The following is a 20,879-nucleotide window of genomic DNA, read 5'->3' as shown; positions in this document are numbered from 1 at the left end:
ATAATACCCCCACAGAATATCTGTACTGCACTCCCTGCGCTCACATGAGGATATACTGAACATCCCTGTGCCTGTCTCTTCACAAATATCTGAAAGAATCTGGGGGGCCCATGGCCTGCTATACCCTACAGCCTGGCAGCCTGCTGAGAATTTCTTGAGTCACAGGGTAAGCAATAAGTTTCCCTAGGCAGTGTGGTGAAAAGAAGAATGGAATTTATAGCTTTCTTCTAAATTATCCCTTCACTTCAGCCTCCAGCCATCACTGCTGCTACACCAACACTGCCTCACACATTCCTCATGCCAACTCTTAACAGTCTTCTGTCTTCCCAGGTGGACTCTTGGCTACTGTAGTTTTTATAGGCACCATTCAGAGGAAGGCAATCAGAAGCTACATAACAGAAACCAGGCATAGTATAGTTCTTTGGAAGCAGTAACCCTTTCCTTACTGTGACTCAACTTAGGAGGAAACTCAGCAGCGTGCTTATAAATTCTTTTCCCATGCAGTTCTTGAGATTGATAAGAATCACTGTCACCATTCCCATCTGCTCTTTAGAGATTAAGATCAACAGATAGCCATTCTAATTGTTGCTTAATGATTGACATGGCTTACAGTTTTTTTTCAAGTTATCAGCTGAATGGAATTTCTAAATTTCATACAATTGAAATTTCATAGTGTATGGCATTACAACCAGGTAAACTGAAAAAAAAAAGTTCCTTTTTTGTCAAAAAGGTGGGAGCTTTTATTTCAAATACATTTATTTTATTTTTATATACTCACATATTCTTTTTTTAGTATTTTATTTATTTATTCATTCATGAGAGACACACAGAGAGAGAGGCAGAGACACAGGCAGAGGGAGAAGCAGGCTCCATGCAAGGAGCCTGATGTGGGACTTGATCCCGGGACTCCAGGAGCAGGCCCTGGGCGGAAGGCAGGCGCTAAACCACTGAGCCACCCAGGGATCCCCTATACTCACATATTCTACATTGACATTTTAAATTTTATTCTAGAAAGTAAGAGCAAATGTAACCTCAACGAGAATTATCTCTAACTCAGTGTTAAGGCAAAGGTCCTTATCACTTCCCTTAGAAAATAAAAACAAAAACAAAGTCCACGTTCTTAATAAAGCCATAATCCAGATATCTAAGATGTAAATTAAAGGGTGAAAAGAGATGACAATATCAGAAAGGGGCACAAAGACACCCAGTAGCTGCCAGGTAGTGAAAAGCAAATACTAGAAGGCATATCATACCAACTACTGGAGAAGACTGTGCCCAGGGACTAGCAAGGCAATAACATATAAGATACCTTTCATTGAAAAAGGGCCCCGTTAGTTCCTAAAATATTTGAATTCCAGTTTGGAAACTATATGTGAAAACACAAAAATGATTTGGCTGTTCCCAGTAATTCCTTTTGAAACACGTCTTATTCAAGCTGTGAAAACATCACACCAACTCAACATGAGAACGGCACCCACCCTGGTGCAGTTATCATGTGAACAGTGCCTGATGTCAACTTAACACAAGGGGAAAGAAAAGGGAAATAGAAAAGGACCTAATTATGCTGTGATCCTAACCAAGACACAGCCATGTGACTGGGCTCTCAGACTTCTGGTATAGGAAGAAAATGTCTTAATCTTAGACCTGAGCATATGTTGAATATAATTTTCAGAAGGAGCATGACATCGTTATCTCTCCAGCTTATTTCAGAGCATTTCTTCAGTGACTAAGCCTTGCCTCTGAACCTGAATGTTTGCAGGAAACACATTCCCTGAATGCATCCCCCACTGGGTTCTTGAGTAGAGAAGCCTTTCTTGAGCCATGAAGATCAGTGGCCCCAAAATTCTAATGCTGACCCTCTCTTACAAATACACTGTTTAGGAGTTGACTTTCAGTAGCTTTTTCATTTCCATCATAGCCTAAGAAGGTGTAAGTTTGGGATTGCTGGAGGTACAAAAGGCAACATCTTCTGAGCATTAAAAAAAAAGTGCCATTTGCCCTCTTTCATGACATAGCCACCTCTGTACAGACAATTTGGAAATGCAATTCCTCCCATTATTCCTACAGGAATCATTCACAGTGTTTATTGGTAGTGAATATCCCTTGTTTAAATTGCACCAAAATGTAGGATCACAAATAATCTTGCTTTAATTAATAAGAGTGTCGGGGATCCCTGAGCGGCTCAGTGGTTTAGCGCCTGCCTTTGGCCCAGGGCATGATCCTGGAGACCCGGGATGAGTCCCACGTCAATCTCCCTGCATGGAGCCTGCTTCTCCCTCTGCCTGTGTCTCTGCCTCTCTCTCTTTCTCTCTCTGTCTCTGTCTCTCTCTTTCTCTCTGTGTCTCTCATGAATAAATAAAGTCTTTAAAAAAAATAAGAGCGTCATAGACAGAAAACCAGTGGATTCACATGTTACACAGATTCAGTGCAACCATACTCAGTTAGGGATACACTCTGTAGTGGAAGCATCTCTTCAGAAAATAGGTGAAGTGTAAGCAGTGCAGCTTTCACAGGGTACTGGGGTGGAGGTGTAGGCATTCTGAAAGCAGGAGAAAGAATAACAGAAAATCCTCTTACCATATGATTCATTCATGATCAGATCCTCTAGGAAAAAGTGATGAACTTAGGGCACTGTCATAGTCCGTTTGGGCCACTCTAATAAAAATACCATAAACTGGATGGTAGAAACAAGAAACATTTATTTCTCACAGTTCTAGAGTCTGAAGTTTAAGGTCAGGATGTCAGCATGGCCAGGCTCTTGGTAGAGGCCTCTTCCTGGTTTGCAGATGGCCATCTTCTCCTTACTATCTTCTCATTGCCCAAGGAAGGAGGAGCAAACTCTCTCCTGTCTCTTTTTATATGGGTGCTAATCTAAAGGAAGGCTCTAGCCTTATAACCTAAATTACCTCCCAAAGGCCCCACCTCCTAATACCATCACATTGAGGGTTAGAATTTCAACATGAATTTTAGGGAGGTATAAACATTTAGTCCATTAGAGGAACCTAGGGATATTTGCTAAACATTGCAGAACATTTTAAGTTGTTAAGATTTGTTTAGTGGAAGCTATGTCATGAATATATTAATGATAAATATATATATGTTTATATACTTATGTGTAGTGCATGTAGTACATATGTATACACCTGACCATGTGTGCATACACATATATATGCTTATGTGTACATTTAAGATATATATGTGCACATGATCGTGTGTTCATTTATACACACATATCTGTGTGTGTGTGTGTGTGTGTGTGTGTAGTATGGAAAGTGTATTAATTGCCTGGGGTTGCTATAGCATTACCATAAACTTGGTGGCTTAAAATCATAGCAATTTATTCTGTCACAGTAATGGTGACTAGAGTCCCAAATCCAGGTGTTGGCAGTGCCTTACTCTATAGACGCTTTAGGGGAGAATCTGTTCCATGCTTTTTCCAACTTCTGGATAATAGTCACATCACTCCAGTCTCTGACAGTCATCTTCACATTGACTTTTCCTCCGGATATCTGTCTTCTCTTCTGTATGTCTCTTATAAAAACACTTGTCACTGAATTTAGGGTGCACTCAGATTATCCAGGATGATCTTATCATTTTAAGATCTTTAATTCAATTATATCATAAGGACCTTTTTCCAAAAAGGTAATATTCACAGTTTCCAGGGAGCAGGGCATGGACATACCTTTTTTTGAAGCCACAATTCAAAATATCAAGGAGATATTTTAATTTTAGACTTGAAGCTGCTTTTGCTTGCCTGGCATTAATCTCTTCACTGTAACTTTTTATCTGATGTTTATGTCATCATTGCCATAATACTATAATAGGATTTCTTTCATCTCAGGCAACCAACATGGTGTCCTAGAAAGAAATCCATTTTATATCTAATTTGGCCTTGATATACCACCCTGATCCTCACCATATTGTTCATTCTTTTTCATTTTAAATATCAAGAAAGTTAAAGGAATGCCAAGCTACGTGAAGTAAAAATATCATTTGGTAAAATCATGGTTATTTTGGCAAGCACAGAAGGAAATCTGAGTCAGGCAGGGCTCAGGCAGGCTGTCCACACAAAAGCCTGCTAACATTAATCTCAGAGAAGACACTATGATGTTCCACAGCCCCTGCGGCATTGGTGTAGATGAAGACAAATATATTTCAGTTTGTGGATCTATAAACCTCAAGTATTTTATTTGGACCAAACCATTCAAGAAATTCCTTCCAAGTCTTAGGCCTTATTCCATTACCCACTACCAGTGTATTTAATCTCTCTTTTCTTTTGAACATGTTATATATATAACATTTTTATATGGGATATAATTTAAAAATGTTAGGGAAAGAGAGGAGAGAGAGGGAGAGAGAGAGGAAAGGAAGCCAAACTCCTGGAAGCATATTTTGTGTTGAGGACTTTATAAAAACTATAAAATAGGCTTCCATTTCAATCATTACTCTATAAATGAGACTCAGTATGGTGCTGACTTTATTGCCTAACAGGGTCTAAAAATTAGATATACAGTGATTCTATTGCAGAAAATGCAAGTATCTCTTTCTCAGCATGGATTTTTACTTAACCTTTGTATTGCGGAATAACCTTTGTAAAAGCTGAATAGAATACTTTGCTTCTTATTCATCACTTTTCTGTGGAGAACTCTGCCCCTCCGTGACAATGAGGAATAATTTGAGGATTGTCTCAGAACATTGTAACTTCATTTGTCTCAAAAGTTACTCTGAGGGACACCTGGGTGGCTCAGTTGGTTGAGCATCCAACTCTTGATCTCAGCTCAGGTCTTGATCTCAGGATCGTGAGTTCAAGCCCTGTATTGGGTTCCATGCTGGGCTTGGAGCCTACTTAAAAAAAAAAAAAAAAAAAAAAAAGTTACTCTCAGACTTTGAAATGAAGATCTCAGGGATGAGGTGAAGTGGCCTCAAAATAGGAGGTGTCATTCTTCAACACTCCTTGACCCCTGGTGGGTAACTGACCAAATTTACTCTTTCACAATCAGCAAGGAGGCGTGTATGAAGCAGTAGGGGTGATAATAGTGATATTCAGTGCATCCATTTTGTAAAAGCTCTTATTCAGAATAATTGTGCAAACATCAAATTGATTGGTAAAATGGGAATACAGTACAATTCTACCTTTTATGGCCTACCTTTCTAACAGCTGTATAGCAGTATAACTGCCAGGTTCCTGAGGAAGAAGCCCTTCATTCTTAATGCCTCGAGACATTTTCATTTGCATTTCTTTCTCCAGGCTGGTTTTCATACTTGCTTTCCTTTTAACAAACAAGCCACAAGAAACATTCTCATATTTTACTTGTCCTTCTTTTTCTCTTAACCTTTTCCCTGGCTTGTGATGGTTGTTACCCCATAGTTAACCAAATTTTGGTTCATGGTATAAAGGGCAGTAAGAGTTTTTTAAGACAAAAATGTCAGTTTTATAGTTTTCACATACAAAAAATTCTTGTGGGCAATGGCATTGAAAGGATGATACAAAATAGATGATTTTTGTGTATTTGCCAGTATGTATAATTAGAATGTTTAGAGTATGTAGAAATAAGCATGCATCAGAAAGAAGGGTAATTGGCAGCTAGAAGAAAAATACCCATGTCCATCCAACCTAAATCAAAAAGCACTAAATGTTATTCATAAGATAAATTTGAAATATCTTTGCTCACAGGAACAGGTTCATACTTTTTAATTTGAAAACCATAAATATCTAGCCAGTAATTAAATATAAAAAGGAAGTTTCTCCTAAATCTTGGGCTAAATTTCTATTTACCTTATAGCAAATAGTTTGATGGAATAAATTGAAAGGGGATCTTGACATAATGATAGTGGGGAGGGCTTGACAACATAATTAATAATAAATATGTCTAATTGTTTTCATGACAACTGTTTTATTCTACTTTACTCAATTCCATAGGTTCTTTTTGATAAGTTATTTTTTCTGTTAATCATGTTAATTTCCCATATTATTGCAAAAGAAGACAATCACTAGAATGATGTCTTCTGAAATCTCTATAAATCAATTGGAAATTCTTAATGACAGTCTTCCCTCTAATGTTGATGGGTTGAAGAGAAGGAATCACTTAAAATTCAGTTTAGTTGAAAATGTATAAGTGGATTATTTTTTCTGTTACCCTTATATTTTAAGATAAAAATTTACCTTTAGTATTTAGGGGATGTCCCATAAAAACAAGGACCAGAGCTGCCTGATTTCATTGGAGCAATGTTTCAAAGATCAGGCATATTTGAGTTCTTAATGAATTCAAATCACATGTCAACAGTATATTCTGTATTCCGGTCATCATACTACCTTGCTTATATAATGTAAGAGCGAGCTAAGGTAATAAACATATAGGATCAGAAGAGAAATTGTGACATTGTCTAAGCCCTATCATGCTGCCTGGAATTCAACTGATAATGACCTTTACCAGTAAGAAGCAGAAAAGCCATTTCTAAAGCCATTTCTTTTCTGTCGACATCAAATAGTTTCTCCACTGGGGCCCTATTGACATTTTGGGCCAGATAATTCTTTGTTGTAGGGGATTGCCCTGTACAATGTAGCGTGCCTACCAACATGCCTAACCTATACCCACTAGATGCCAGTAATGCATCTGCTCCTCAACTAGCCCTACCCCTCTTGGCCACTTGGGAACCTTAGCTGTAACAATAAATAATGTGCACACATTGCCAAATAAGCATCAGGGCAAAAATCTCCCTAGTTAAGAATCACTGTCTGTGAAGAGCAGAATCCACTGCCCGGTATCCTGTGCTCAGCTCTGGGGCCTGTCTTTCAAACTTGTTACACTGTTAATGGCAGACCTCACCCCAGTATGGAGGAACATGGTCACTATATTGTTGGTAGTCATCCTAGAACTTTCTGAAGGAAATTTCTTAAGCACTCATGTTCCTAAAATTAGAATAAAATGTCAGAAACAAAGAGATGCTGTGAGATATGTATTTAATTATATAGTGCTCAGTAAATTCCAAGTGATTTTGAAAAGAAATGACCACTTCAGGCAAACATTCCATACTTACCAATCATCCTTGTTTAATGCAGAATGTCTCAGGATCACTTGTTCAATTTCTAAAAATCAAGGATTATCAAAATGAAGTGAAATGTTGAGGTAGAAAAATATTCTCCTTTTGCATTGATAATTCTATTTCCTTAATTGATCTTTAATATACACTGTGTGAAAGGATTAAAACACCTATTCTCTAATATACTTGCTTTCACAGACAAGTGACTATTTTATTATCTTTATTTTTGAGGTAATAAAACTTTTAAAAATTGCTATAACCAAGTGGCTAATGGATTTAATTAATAAAAGCCATTAACCTATTGCTGTGAACTATAAAAGAAAAACAAGTTTGTTTTTTTTAAGAACATGCCCGTTGGTCATTTAGTGTATGTTAGATGCATACACTGGAGCAGATTATATTTACAATTACTCTGTCTTCTCGCAAATGTTAAAATGATTTAAATGTGGGGAGGAAAAGAGAATTTGTGAAGTTATGGAAACCACTTAAAACTTTGAAGCTGAACAAAAGTCAAAAAGCCTTAGTGTCAGTGAGGCTCGATTTTAATGGAAGGAATGTTTCCCTCTCTTCCACAAACCTCCCCTCCTCTCTTCTTAGCCTTTTCTTGCAGGAACTCCGTTCCACCCAGAAAACATGAGGAAGGAGGCTGGCAGCGCAAACACAATCTCAGTAGAAACAGCTAGATCCTCTATTTCTCTGTGAAACCCACCTGCTCCTGCTGGGCTTCTCTGTGAAACCCACCTGCTCCTGCTGGGCTTCCAGGCTTGCAGCTTGGAAGGCCTCTGTTTGCTGCAGCCGCCTTTGCCCAGCAAAACAATAAAGCTGTTATTTTTCTTTAAACTCAAACTCTGTCCATCCATGACATATTTGGGCTCTGGAGCACAGAGGTTGGTTTTGGTCAACGTAATCCCAGGTACATCAAAATATTCTCAGCTCTTTGTGAACAACTTGCAAACTAGGCCAGTGCAGTACCTGGATTATTGATTCATACTCAACTTTGACTCCAAATAAATGAAGTTATCACATATAAAATACAGCATGTACTCAAATGCTCAAAGTAAACAGGAAGGAAAAACTAAAACAAAATCCTAGGAATGTAAAATTAAGTCATTAAAAGCCTAGTTTAAAGAAGTATACAGTTATAAAATTAACTTCATTTCCCTATGTATGTGTATGTCAAATCATCACATTGTACACTGCAAATATATACAGTTTTATCAATTATCCCCTAGTAAAACTGGAAAAGCAACTTTAAAGAGCTGAAATAAAATTTTTGTATATATAAAAACAAAGGGCAAAAGATCAAAGAGACATTTCTTCAAAGAAGATACAGATTCCAATAGCCCATGCTCAACATAATCACTTGTCATGGAAATGCCAACCAAAACTACAGTGAGACCCCACTTCACACCTATGAGGATGGCTATAATCAAAGAGACAAATAATAATTATTAGTGAGGATGTGAAGAAATTGGAACCCTCATACACTGATGGGAATGTAAATATGGGGAATAGTTAGGAAAAAGTTTGGCATTTCCTCAGAATGTTAAACATAGAGTAACTTAGGATCCAGCAATTCTGAGAAGAGATTTGGTGAGGGCCATGAATATTATGATTGATTTGCTCTTTTTTTTTTTTTTTCAGAAATAACTGGGCCAGGTTTTCACCAAGTATTTCTTTTCAATTCTCTGCCCACACACAGTCTAGCTAACTAAAAATCTTCCCCGATTCCTAGAAATATTTTAGATAGTTCTATAAGATCTACTCAATGATTCTATTAGTTTTAGTTTTTTCTCTCTTTGACATTAAGAAACATAGTGCACTTAATATAAATTAGCAAAACCTTACAAATCTTCTTAAAAGGTACATCACATAAATAAACCACTATTGGGCTCTGATTGCTATTGGAAACAAATTGCTAAATGCAGAGAAAACAGTTTAGACTAGGTAAGGGACTGTTAATATACTTTCCACGTATACATATTTTTAAAGATTTTATTTATTTATTTATGAAAAACAGAGAGAGGCAGAGACATAGGCAGAGGGAGAAGCAGGCTCCTTGCAGGGAGCCCCATGTGGGACTCGATTCCAGAACCCTGGGATCACACCTGAGCTGGAGGCAGACTTTCAACCACTGAGCCACCCAGGCACCCCTCTACTTTATATTTTAAGAGGCAAAATTGTATACATGTTTGTAGATAGAACTAAGAGAATAAGAATAACTGCCTCAGAGTTCAAACCAAGAGAAAAGAATAAGAAAATTCTATGATTTACCATCTATTTAAGAACTGAACCAAATTTTCTTGCTGAGTTTGGAACATGCAGCATTTTTGGCATTTTATGTTAATTTTTCATTTACAAAATGGTCTACATATTAATCAGTCTATGGATTTTTCATTGTTAAAGAAAGATGCTATTCATAACTCCTATTTCCTTATTAAGGTAAGCTCTGCCAGTTTTCAAGAGGAATACCTGAGTACTCTGCCTGACAAAATGACATATTAATATCTTTCATGCATGTATAGAATAGTCCTAGATAGCCAGTTCCAAGATAAACCATTTGGGGTCTCACACCTCCTCCTGTATCAAAGTAATTGACAAGCTCTACATACATCTTTTATCAGTTCCATTTTCCCTGATATCCAATATTGGCATAAAAACAGACACATAGGGACACCTGGCTGGCTCAGTTGGAGGAGCATGTGACTCTTGATCTCAGAGTTGTGAGTTCAAGCCTCATGTTGGGTATACAGATTGCTTAAATAAATAAATATACTTTAAAAAAAACCAGACACAGAGATCAGTAGAACAGAAAAGACAGTCCAGAAATAAAACCACACATACATAGATAGGCCTTATGCTGAGTGAAATAAGTGAGACAGAGAAAAAGAAATACTGAATGATCTCACTTATATTTGGAATCTAAAACAAAAGCAAAAACTGGACTCACAGATACAGAGAACATATTGGTGGCAGGAAGGGGGGGTGTAGGTGGTAGGTAAAATGGATGAATATAGTCAAAAGGCATAAACTTCGAGTTATAAAATAAATACATCCCTATGATGTAATGTACAGCATGGTGACTATAGGTAATCATATTGTATCATATATGTGAAAATTTGCTTAGAGAGCAAAGCTTAAAAGTTCTCATCACAAGAAAAAATATTACAACTATATATGATGGTGAGTGTTAACTTCTTCTGGTGATCATTTTGATACATACACATATATTGAATCATTATGTAGTGCACCTGAAACTAATGTAATATTTCGTCACAATTATATCTCAAAAAAATTTTCTTTTAAAAAGAGAAATTGTGGGGCGCCTGGGTGACATAGTCAGTTGGGCAACTGACTCTTGATTTGGGCTCATGTCGTGATCTCAGGGTCATGAGACCAAGCCCCTGCATGAGGTCTGCACTTACCACTGAGTTTGCTTGTTCCCTCGCCCTCCTCCTCTGCCCATCGCACCACCCCTCCACTGGAGGCACACACTCTCTTTCTAAAATAAAGAAATAAAATCTTTTTAAAAAGAGAGAGAAATCTCCTATTTTCGGCTGTTTAAAAATCACTTTCAAGGAAAGCTTCTTCATTTTTATGGTATTTTCTCTTTTTAAAGTGTTGTTTTCCTATTTCAGATAATACTGGGGATTTGCTCATATGGCACTGATATACTGGTAAACCTCCTTGTTTGTGGAGAATCTCCCTGAAGGTGATGATGATTGGATGATAATATGAGGGAATAATGACAATGATTATAAGCTCATCATTTGCCTTCTGTGTTATTCACACATGTCTGCATAATGCAGTAAAATTACCTCTTTTATTTAGCCCTGTACTTGGGTCAAAGTAAATCCTCAAATAATTCTATTTGCTGGAGAAGTACAGTCTTACTGATTTATTGGAAATCATCTCCATGTTGTGCATTAACATTAGCAACATGCATGACCATTCTTTTGTTTCCCTGCAACACAAAGATTCCATTTGCACTTGCATTGAACATCAACGCAAGACAGTATTCCTGGTGCTGTGTGGAATGCATAAAGGGCCGAGGCAGTTTGTGACCTCAAGGATCTGATCATCAAATTGTAAGGATACAGCAAGAGCACAGTATACGTCACAGTATAATAAATAAAAACTGCAATTAGAAGCACGCATGATGTGCTATAGACTTTGAAGTAAGGACTGATCACATCAGGATAGAAATTAAAGGAAAGATTCCATGGAATAGATGACATGTTGATTAGGGACTGTGGCAGAAACTATTAGTTGTCTACCTAGATACCTATGGTCCCCCTTCCTTCTTAGTCCACAATCCTGAATTTTAGCTGAGCCCACTGATGCACAGAAAGAAAGACCACATTTCCCAGCCTCTCTTAAAGTAGGTGCTGTCATGTGACCAAGAACTGGCCAGTAAGATGTCAGCAGAAGTGTTGTGTGTGATTTCTATGAATGTTGCTTAAAGGTAGCTGACTTACAGGGGGGGAGTTTCTTTCTTTCTTTCTTTCTTTCTTTCTTTCTTTCTTTCTTTCTTTCTTTCTTTCTTTTTTGAATTCAATTTATTGACATATAGTGTATTATTAGTTTCAGAGGTAGAGTTTAGTAATTCATCAGTTGCATATAACACCCAGTTCTCATCACATCATGCACTCTCTTTAATGGCCACCACTCAGTTACCTCATGTCCCCTCACCCCTTCCCATCCAGTAACTCTCAGTTTGTTTCCTATAGTTAAGAATCTCTTAGGGTTTGGGATGCCTGTGTGGCTCAGTGGTTGAGCGTCTGCCTTCTGCTCAGGGCCTGATCCCGGAGTCCTGGGATTGAGTCCCACACTGGACTCCCTGCATGGAGCCTGCTTCTCCCTCTGCCTATGGTTCTGCCTCTTTCTCTATGTCTCTAATGAATAAATAAATAAAATCTTAAAAAAAAAGAATCTCTTAGGCTTTGTCTCCCTCTCTGATTTTGTCATATTTTATATTTCCCTCCTTTCCCCTATGATCCTCTGTTTTACTAAATTCCACATGAGTGAGATATGATAATTTTCTTTCTCTGATTGACTTATTTCACTTAGAATAATACCCTCCAGTTCCATCCACATTGTTACAAATGGCAAGATTTCATATTTTTGATAGCTGAGTAATACTCCATTGTATATACATACCATGTCTTCTTTATCTATTCATCTGTCAATGGACATCTGGGTTCTTCAGGAAGGAATTTCTCTTTATCCTTCTGCCTTTTGTCTTTGGCCCCCAACTCAGATATCATGGCTAAAGTTCCATAGACATTTTTGGGTCACGAGGTATCCTGAGGATGGCAACCTTGTACTAATCTGGTAGAAGAGAACAAAAGAAGTTGAGGTTTCTGATGAAAATGTAAGATGTACTTCATACCTCCAGATTTATTTTACACTAGAATAAAATAACTTTAGGTAACTCCTGATATTGAGGTATATTCTGGTTTATACAGATCCTAACACTACACTACACTAGGCTATAGAGAATTTCACTAAAGGGAGGCAGAAAGGAAGATTGTTTTAGAAAAGAAAATAGCACTCTACAGGGGGATTGTATAATTTTACTTTTATTCTCATTTTGATAATTTTTTAAAGCCTCTGGTAATACTTCTTGTGGTCCTCTTTTCTTCCAACAATACTTCAACATCAAGTGAAGCAGTATTGTTCATTGGTTAAGGTTGCAGACTCTAGAGTCAGACTACATGGTCAGGATCCCAGATTGGCCTCCCACAAGCTGTGTGACTTGGAGAAATTATTTAATTTTTCCCAGTTTTCTCATTTGCATAATGTAAAAAGTGACAAAACCTAGTTTGTAGTGTTTTTCTAAAGATTAATTAGTAAAAGGAAATGTGGCCATCACATTCAAGAATGACATGTTGAGTGTTAGTTGGCTATCAAGCTCTAGAGCCAACCTGGGAGCACAGAGTTAAATAAATCACATTCCTTGCTCTCTGGAAGTTTACAGTCTAGTGATCTGTGAGAGAAAATGTGTTTGCATCTCAGGGATAATTCTCTTTGTAGTTCTATATCCTGTGACCTGCACCACACCATGTGATTCTGAGTTAGAGAACAGTGTTTATTCAGCAGATAAACTATGAAGTTCTGTACACACGCTCCAATGCCAAGAAGAGATGTTCTGGTGTGGTACACGTGAAGATCAACATAACTGATGAGATTACGTCTCTAGAGAAAGGAAGACTGTCAATGTGTTCAGGTTAATGATAACTCAGTTAAGGGGAGACCTAAAAGTGAGTAATGTCAGAGTATGACAGCATCAACGACATCTAATATTATTACAATTCGCGCAAGTGCCAAATGACAAAGCAATATTTATATGGCTTTTACTGCCCTGTTCATGTGTCTATACTGAGAGATACTTCCTCTTTTCTGCACATGACTTTTCATCAACCCCCGTTTCTACTTGGAAGTATTAGAGGAAGTTACCAAATCATTACAAAGCGTGTCACTTCTTTGGAAATTGAACAGATTTCCTATAGAAATAATAATGCACATGTAGCCTACACAACTCATAATGTTCCTCACAATAGCAGTAATAGCCCTGTAGACATTAGCATTGTACTCTAAGCTCTCCCAGGGGAAATTCATAATATATTCAAATAAATATATTTATTTGAGATGATGGGAACAATGTCCCACTGCTGTAGCCCTTTCCAACACTGTCTCCTCAATCACTGGGAATGATTCTTGAGCCCTGAATAAAGAATTCCAGCCATTTCAGGTTGGGTAAAGGACAAGTAGAAGAGAACAAGGAGAGCTCAGAGGTCCTTTGTTCTGCATCAGCTCCAAATTACATTACTTACAGGCCCAGACAGTGGCCTGTGTATGTCCAGTTCTACTGCCCTCACCTTTACCTTCTGACTACAGTTTGTTTCCTCTCCAGGTCACTGGCATGAAAAGTTGATGTGATTCTCTAGTCTTCGAGTACCTGAACCCAAGTGTACAGTCCTTTGGACAAGTGCTTTTCAAACTGTTATTTGCTATGGCCCACTGTAATAAAATCATTTTAATCATAATTAAATAAATATGTACTTATATATAACTGAAATGGGAGTTTTAGGGGAAAAAACTCATCATACTGTGCGATATGCACACTGATAATTTATATTCCCTTCTAATGTGTTGACAAAAATTAGATCACTAAATGGATTGAATAACTCATTTAGAGGTCACATCTCTCTGTTTGAAGAACCTTTATATGAAGATTTTAAAAGCATTTCAATAATAAAACTTCTGAAAATGAGCTTAAAACTAACATATGGGGAAATTCACAAAATTCGAGTCATCTAAAAAAATGTCACTCTAGTGGGCCTTTTAGTTTACTTCAGCTGTTTCCATGTTGAAGTTCTTCTCTATTGTTTGGGACATTCTCTACCTCATGATGCTTGGGGAGGCAGAGTTTATCTCCTACCACAAAATCTCCACTATCCAAACACCTCCTTTCTCCAGGCAGTAGAAGTAAGAGATGAGTACAACTTTACAGGCCGTTGGTGGAGAGCAAGAATTCATCTGGCAGCATGAATTACTTTTGCACTATGGTGCAACAGTGTACATACTGTCTGGTGCCAAATGGAACTGTGTGCCAGATGGTGGACCTTGTGTGTATAGCTAGAGAAATAGCAGTGTGTGCCTCTGCATGGTTCTTAACCATGGTTGTGGTTTTAGCTGCAGTCATTGTGTCTAGCCTCCTTTGGTTCTTAACCCTGGCTTTGTCCAATTCTCTAGCCTTTCTGGCAATTCCTTTTCTGTTTAAATCTGCATAGTGTTAGTTGGTTTCTCTTGTTTGCAATCATTTGCAATCAATTGTTCTAAGGTTTAATTAAACATTAGGGATTTCAGCTCTGCTTTATGCAAAATATGACTATTTTGGCAATTCCTTGCAAAATCTACATTAGAAGTCCCAGAAAGAGAAGGAGGTAAATCTCTGAGAGATGAAAGCTTGTTTGGGAGATTGACAGTGTGGCTTGCTGACAAGACAGGAAGTAGGGGGAGAACCCACTTTGGAGAATTTCCACCTTCTTTTCTCAAATAGCTTTCTTGTTATTTCTCTTTCCATCAAAAACTCGGGGAAGGTACAGGTCGGGGTGCCACCAAAAAACCAAGATTCTGTGTAAAGTAAAGGGAAGGCATTCATAAGCAACCAAAGGAAAGGAAAGCTGCAGCCTTGGAGAATGAAAGCAAACTATTATGGTCCTTCTCTTGGATAGCTTTTCACATGCCAGAGGCCATTCCTGCATATACATGGGTATATCTCCCTGCTGTATATGAAACTAAAACCTATCTACCATGCAAGAGCAGTCCTTGCACTTTAAACATTGGAACCAACCTTCCTTCCTTCCTTCCTTCCTTCCTTCCTTCCTTCCTTCCTTCCTTCCTTTCTTCCCTCCTTCCTTCCTTCCTTCTTTCCTTTCCCTTCCTTTCTTCCTTTCCTCCTTCCTTCCTCCAGCCTTCCCTCCCTCTCTTCCTTCCTCTCTCTCTTTCTCTTTCTCTCTGTCACCAAACTGTGAGTTCCAATTTAATTCTCCCCAGTCAAGGAAGCCACTGGTTGTATGGCTAGATGGCCAGTACAAATTCTCTAGGTGAATTTATCAAGATGGAACTTGAATTTCTGTACAGTGTCTAGTCAGTAGGGTTGGAATCAGGAGTAACAAGTACTCCAAGTAGGAGATAGCTGCTTGTTGGGGCAAACACTCATTAAATTCCATTACTGCTTTCCTTTTTAGAACATATGTTTCAACATTTCAACCATCTTCATTGCACAAGAGACTTCAGATGAAATATTTTGTCTATAAATCCGTCAATGTGTGTAGATGTGTTGAAAATTTTAGTTTACAACCCAAAATGTCACAAGCCACCAAATCTGTACTGGACTAACTCAGTGTATAGATGTGGTTATTCCTTGCACCTGCTTCTAAGCCAGGCAAACAAAATAAACACTTGTGCAAATAAACACTTGTGAAATAGCTAATGAAATAAATGTGAAATAGTAATAAATTAACAACAAAAAAAGAAAGATGTAACAAATAATTTCATTTAAACTTTGACTAGTTTAGCCAATGAATATGTAGGTATTTATGTATTTATTAATATAAATATTGTTTTAGTATCAGAATATCAATTTTAGTGTTCAAAACATTTGGAAAGGCGATATTTACTGGTATCGATCTTATGAATTTTTATTAAAAAATAAAAAATAGTTCTTAGAAATTTTTCTTTTCATAGACCTCTTCATCTCATTGTGATAATGAGATATAGATGTAGGGCACAGATACTGTTCAAATGAATTATTGTGCAATAGGAATGTTGAACAGTGTAAATACATAATTAAAAAGTATCACCTGTGGTTTCAGGCTTCAGTGTGATTAAGGCTGAATTGCCTGTACTTGCTGCAGTTCTGCGGTGTGAAGGAAGGGGATCTTTGGGGGAATCATCTAGTTTATTCAATAAAGTATTAATGCATCGGAAAAAATAATTCTTCCTCAGAAACTAAATGTTAAAAAAAAAAGAAACTAAATGTTAATGTCAGCTTTCAGGTTCTGATAAACTATTTTCACAAATATTCACATAACCAAGAATGTGAAGGAAAATATTTCACCTTTAAATAGCAAATACTTTCAATTTTTGATCCAATTGATAAAAAAATAATTGAAAGGTTATCCCAGGTAAGACAATGTGAAGATTTTAAAAGCTCATTCATTTTATCATAAATTTCTGTATACCACTTTATTTAGGAATGATAAGCTCAGAATCTAAGTATATTTCAGGAGCAGTAATAAAAAACCTCCCAAGACACAAAAGTCCAGGGCCAGATGGCTTCCCAGGGGAATTCTATCAAACGTTTAAAGAAGAAACAATACCTATTCTACTAAAGGTGTTCCAAGGGATAGAAAAGGACAGAATACTTCCAAACTCGTTTTATGAGTCCAGCATCACCTTAATTCCAAAACCAGACAAAGACCCCACCAAAAAGGAGAATTAGAGACCAATATCCCTGATGAACACACCTGTAAAAATTCTCAACAAGATACTAGCCAAAAGGATCCAACAGTATATTAAGAAGATTATTCACCATGACCAAGTGGGATTTATCCCCGGGATGCAAGTCTGGTTCAACACTCATAAAACAATCAATGTGATAGATCATATCAACAAGAGAAAAACCAAGAACCATATGATCCTCTCAATAGATCCAGAGAAAGCATTTGACAAAATACAGCATCCATTCCTGATCAGAACTCTTCAGAGTGTAGGGATAGAGGGAACATTCCTTAGCATCTTAAAAGCCATCTACGAAAAGCCCACAGCAAATATCATTCTCAGTGGGGAACACTGGGAGCCTTTCCCCTAAGATCAGGAACAAGACAGGGATGTCTACTCTCACCACTGGTATTCAACATAGTACTAGAAGTCCTAGCCTCAGCAATCAGACAAGAAGAAATAAAAGGCATTCAAACTGACCAAGAAGCAGTCAAACTCTCCCTCTTCCCAGGTGACATGATACTCTATATCGAAAACCCAAAGACTCCACCCCAAGATTGCTAGAACTCATACAGCAATTTGGCAGTGTGGCAGATACAAAGTCAATGCCCAGAAGTCAGTGAAATTTCTATACACTAACAATGAGACTGAAGAAAGAGAAATTAAGGAGTCAATCCCATTTACCCTCGCACCCAGAAGCATAAGATACCTAGGAATAAACCTAACCAAAGAGGTAAAGGATCCATACCCTAAAAACCACAGAACACTTTTGAAAGAAACTGAAGAAGACACAAAGAGATGGGAAAATATTCCATGCTCATGGATTGGAAGAATTAATATTGTGAAAACATCAATGCTACCCAGGGCAATTTGCATATTCAATGCAATCCCTATCAAAATACCATGGACTTTCTTCAAAGAGTTGGAACAAATAATCTTAAGATTTGTGTGGAATCAGAAAAGACCCTGAATAGCCAGGGGAATATTGAAAAAGAAAACCAAAGCCAGGGGCATCACAATGTCGGATTTCAAGTTGTACTACAAAGCTGTGATCATCAACACACTGTGGTACTGGCACAAAAACAGACACATAGATCAATGGAACAGAATAGAGAACCCAGAAATGAAACCCTCAACTCTATGGTCAACTAATATTTGACAAAGCAGCAAAGACTATCCACTGGAAAAAGGACAGTCTCTTCAATAAATGGTGCTGGGAAAATTGGACCGCCACGTGCAGAGGAATGAAACTAGACCATTCTCTTACACCATACACAAAGATAAACTCAAAATGGATGAAAGATCTAAATGGGAGACAAGAATCCATCAAAATCCTAGAGGAGAACACAGGCAACACCCTTTTTGAACTTGGCCACAGCAACTTCTTGCAAGATACATCTACGAAGGCAAGGCAAACAAAAGCAAAAATGAATTATTGGGACTTAATCAAGATAAAAAGCTTCTGTACAGCAAAAGAAACAGTCAACAAAACTAAAAGACAACCTACAGAATGGGAGAAGACATTTGCAAATGACCTATCAGATAAAGGGCTAGTATCCAAGATCTATAAAGAACTTATTAAACTCAACAGCAAAGAAACAAACAATCCCATCACGAAATGGGCAAAAGACATGAACAGACATTTCACCAAAGAAGACATACACATGGCCAACAAACACATGAGAAAATGTTCCGCATCACTTACCATCAGGGAAATACAAATCAAAACCACAATGAGATACCATCTCACACCAGTGAGAATGATGAAAATTAACAAGACAGGAAACAACAAATGTTGGAGAGGATGTGGAGAAGGGGGAACCCTCTTGCATTGTTGGTGGGAATGCAAACTGTTACAGCCACTCTGGAAAACTGTGTGGGGGTTCCTCAAAGAGTTAAAAATAGAGCTACCCTACGACCCAGCAATTGCACTACTGGGTATTTACCCCAAAGATACAGATGTGGTGAAACTCCAGGACACCTGCACCACAATGTTTATAGCAGCAATATCCACAACAGCCAAACTGTGGAAGGAGCCATGATGTCCTTCTACAGATGAATGGATAAAGAAGATGTGGTGTGTATATATGTGGTGTATATATATGTGTGTGTATACACACACACACACACACACACACACACACACATACACCATGGAATATTACTTGGCCATCAAAAAGGATGAATACCAACCATTTGCTGGGATGTGGTTGGAACTGGAGGGTTTTATGCGGAGTGAAGTAAGTCAATCAGAGAAGGATAATCATTGTGTGGTTTCATTCATATGGGGAATATAAGAAATAGTGAAAGGGATTAAAGGGGAAAGGAGAGAAAATGAGTGGGAAATATCAGAGAGGCTGACAGAACATGAGAGACTCCTAACTCTGGGAAACAAACAAGGGTGGTGGAAGGGGAAGTGGGCGGGGGGATGGGGTGACTGGGTGATGGGCACTGAGGGGAGCACTTGACAGGATGAGCACTGGGTGTTATACTATATGTTGGCAAATTGAACTCCTATAAAAATATACAGAAATTAAATATTAATTAATTAATTAATTTCAGGTAAAATAAAAAGGAGCAAACTCTAGAAGACTCACAAATTAATTTTACAAATAATTTCAGAAGATTGATGATCTATGTGGCTATGGCCAACCAGCTTCTCTGAATCTACTTTTCCTTATCTGTGAAACCTAAACCAGATGATGTCAAGCTAATGCCTGATAAGAGTAAACATTTGGTAATGGAAGGAAAGCAGGACTGGATCATATTTAACTAGAAACTCACTGTACAATGTTGTTCTTTATGTAATCTCACTTTGTGTCTGCAGTAGGCCTTGGTGGTGGGTGATTGAAGTAATACACAGAGACCAAGTCACTTCATGTGTCACAGGAAGCCCAGGAAAAACTCAAATAAGTCTGACTCCTGAGCCTGTGCCTGGGCATCTTTATTCTTTGATATGAGAAATTTCAGAAAAGTGCATTTCAAGTATTACTTTCTTTAGAAAGATGTATCTGATTCTCCCAAGTTACCGAGGATTCTTTCATTTTGCCCCCTCAGTACACTTTATTCATTCATCCATTACATAAACACCATCATACTGGTTGCCACCATGTCCATCTCCCTTTCCTAAGAAAGGGGACTGTGATAGTTCATGTTGTATCCCCAGACTCTATCAATATCTATTATGTACTAGATACTGAATACATATCCATTAAAGAGATGAAAGGTTTAACACTTAACATGTTTCTGTAGAAATAAAAGCCAGTAGGTTGACCATCGATATAAATAAAATAATACTTACATTCACTCAGTACCCATAACATGGCTCTGCTTTGGTGAGAACTGTGCAGGCAGGAATGGATTGAGCATTGATATGAGGATAATTGCTATATGGCCAAACCACCCATGAATGAAATGTGGCATATTGCTTAGTAGCAGAGCAATGTGTCTCTCTTCTTAAGAGCCACCTGGTCCATCAAGACATGGTTAACCTGATTGCTTTGTGTCCTCATCCTGACAGGTATAGACATCTTTCTTACACAGGATCAAAGACATTTATTTCAAAATGTCTCCACTTGCTGAACAAAATCGTTTATGAATGTCAAGTGTGCCTTATTAATTATCTCAGAATTTATCCTCTCTTGCAAATGTGTCTTATCTAAGAATAAATCTGCCTTCAATATTAGTGCAGATGAGTGAAGCATACAATTTTGCTGCTCCAGCTGAAGTTGCTGGTAGTCACAGAATTACCATTTGGGTGGAAAAAAATAATGATATTTAATTAAATTACTTTATAATAACAATATGATTACAAACATAGATATTAA

At 37.7% G+C, this 20,879-nt stretch overlaps 1 long non-coding RNA gene across 1 annotated transcript; it reads right to left on the bottom strand.

Moving 5' to 3' along the window:
* Positions 1–4,258: 4,258 nt before the first annotated feature.
* On the bottom strand, positions 4,259–7,088 carry LOC129495154 (uncharacterized). The gene is made up of 3 exons (XR_008661465.1): positions 7,039–7,088; positions 5,148–5,270; positions 4,259–4,845 (listed from the first exon to the last, which is right to left on the bottom strand). It is a non-coding gene; the product is annotated as an uncharacterized LOC129495154 (long non-coding RNA).
* Between the last annotated feature and the right edge of the window lie 13,791 nt (positions 7,089–20,879).

This window comes from Nyctereutes procyonoides, unplaced genomic scaffold (assembly GCF_905146905.1).
Source record: "Nyctereutes procyonoides isolate TBG_1078 unplaced genomic scaffold, NYPRO_anot_genome, whole genome shotgun sequence".
In the NCBI taxonomy this organism is placed as follows: Eukaryota; Metazoa; Chordata; class Mammalia; order Carnivora; family Canidae; genus Nyctereutes; species Nyctereutes procyonoides.
This window is presented reverse-complemented; position numbering and strand designations above follow the sequence as displayed.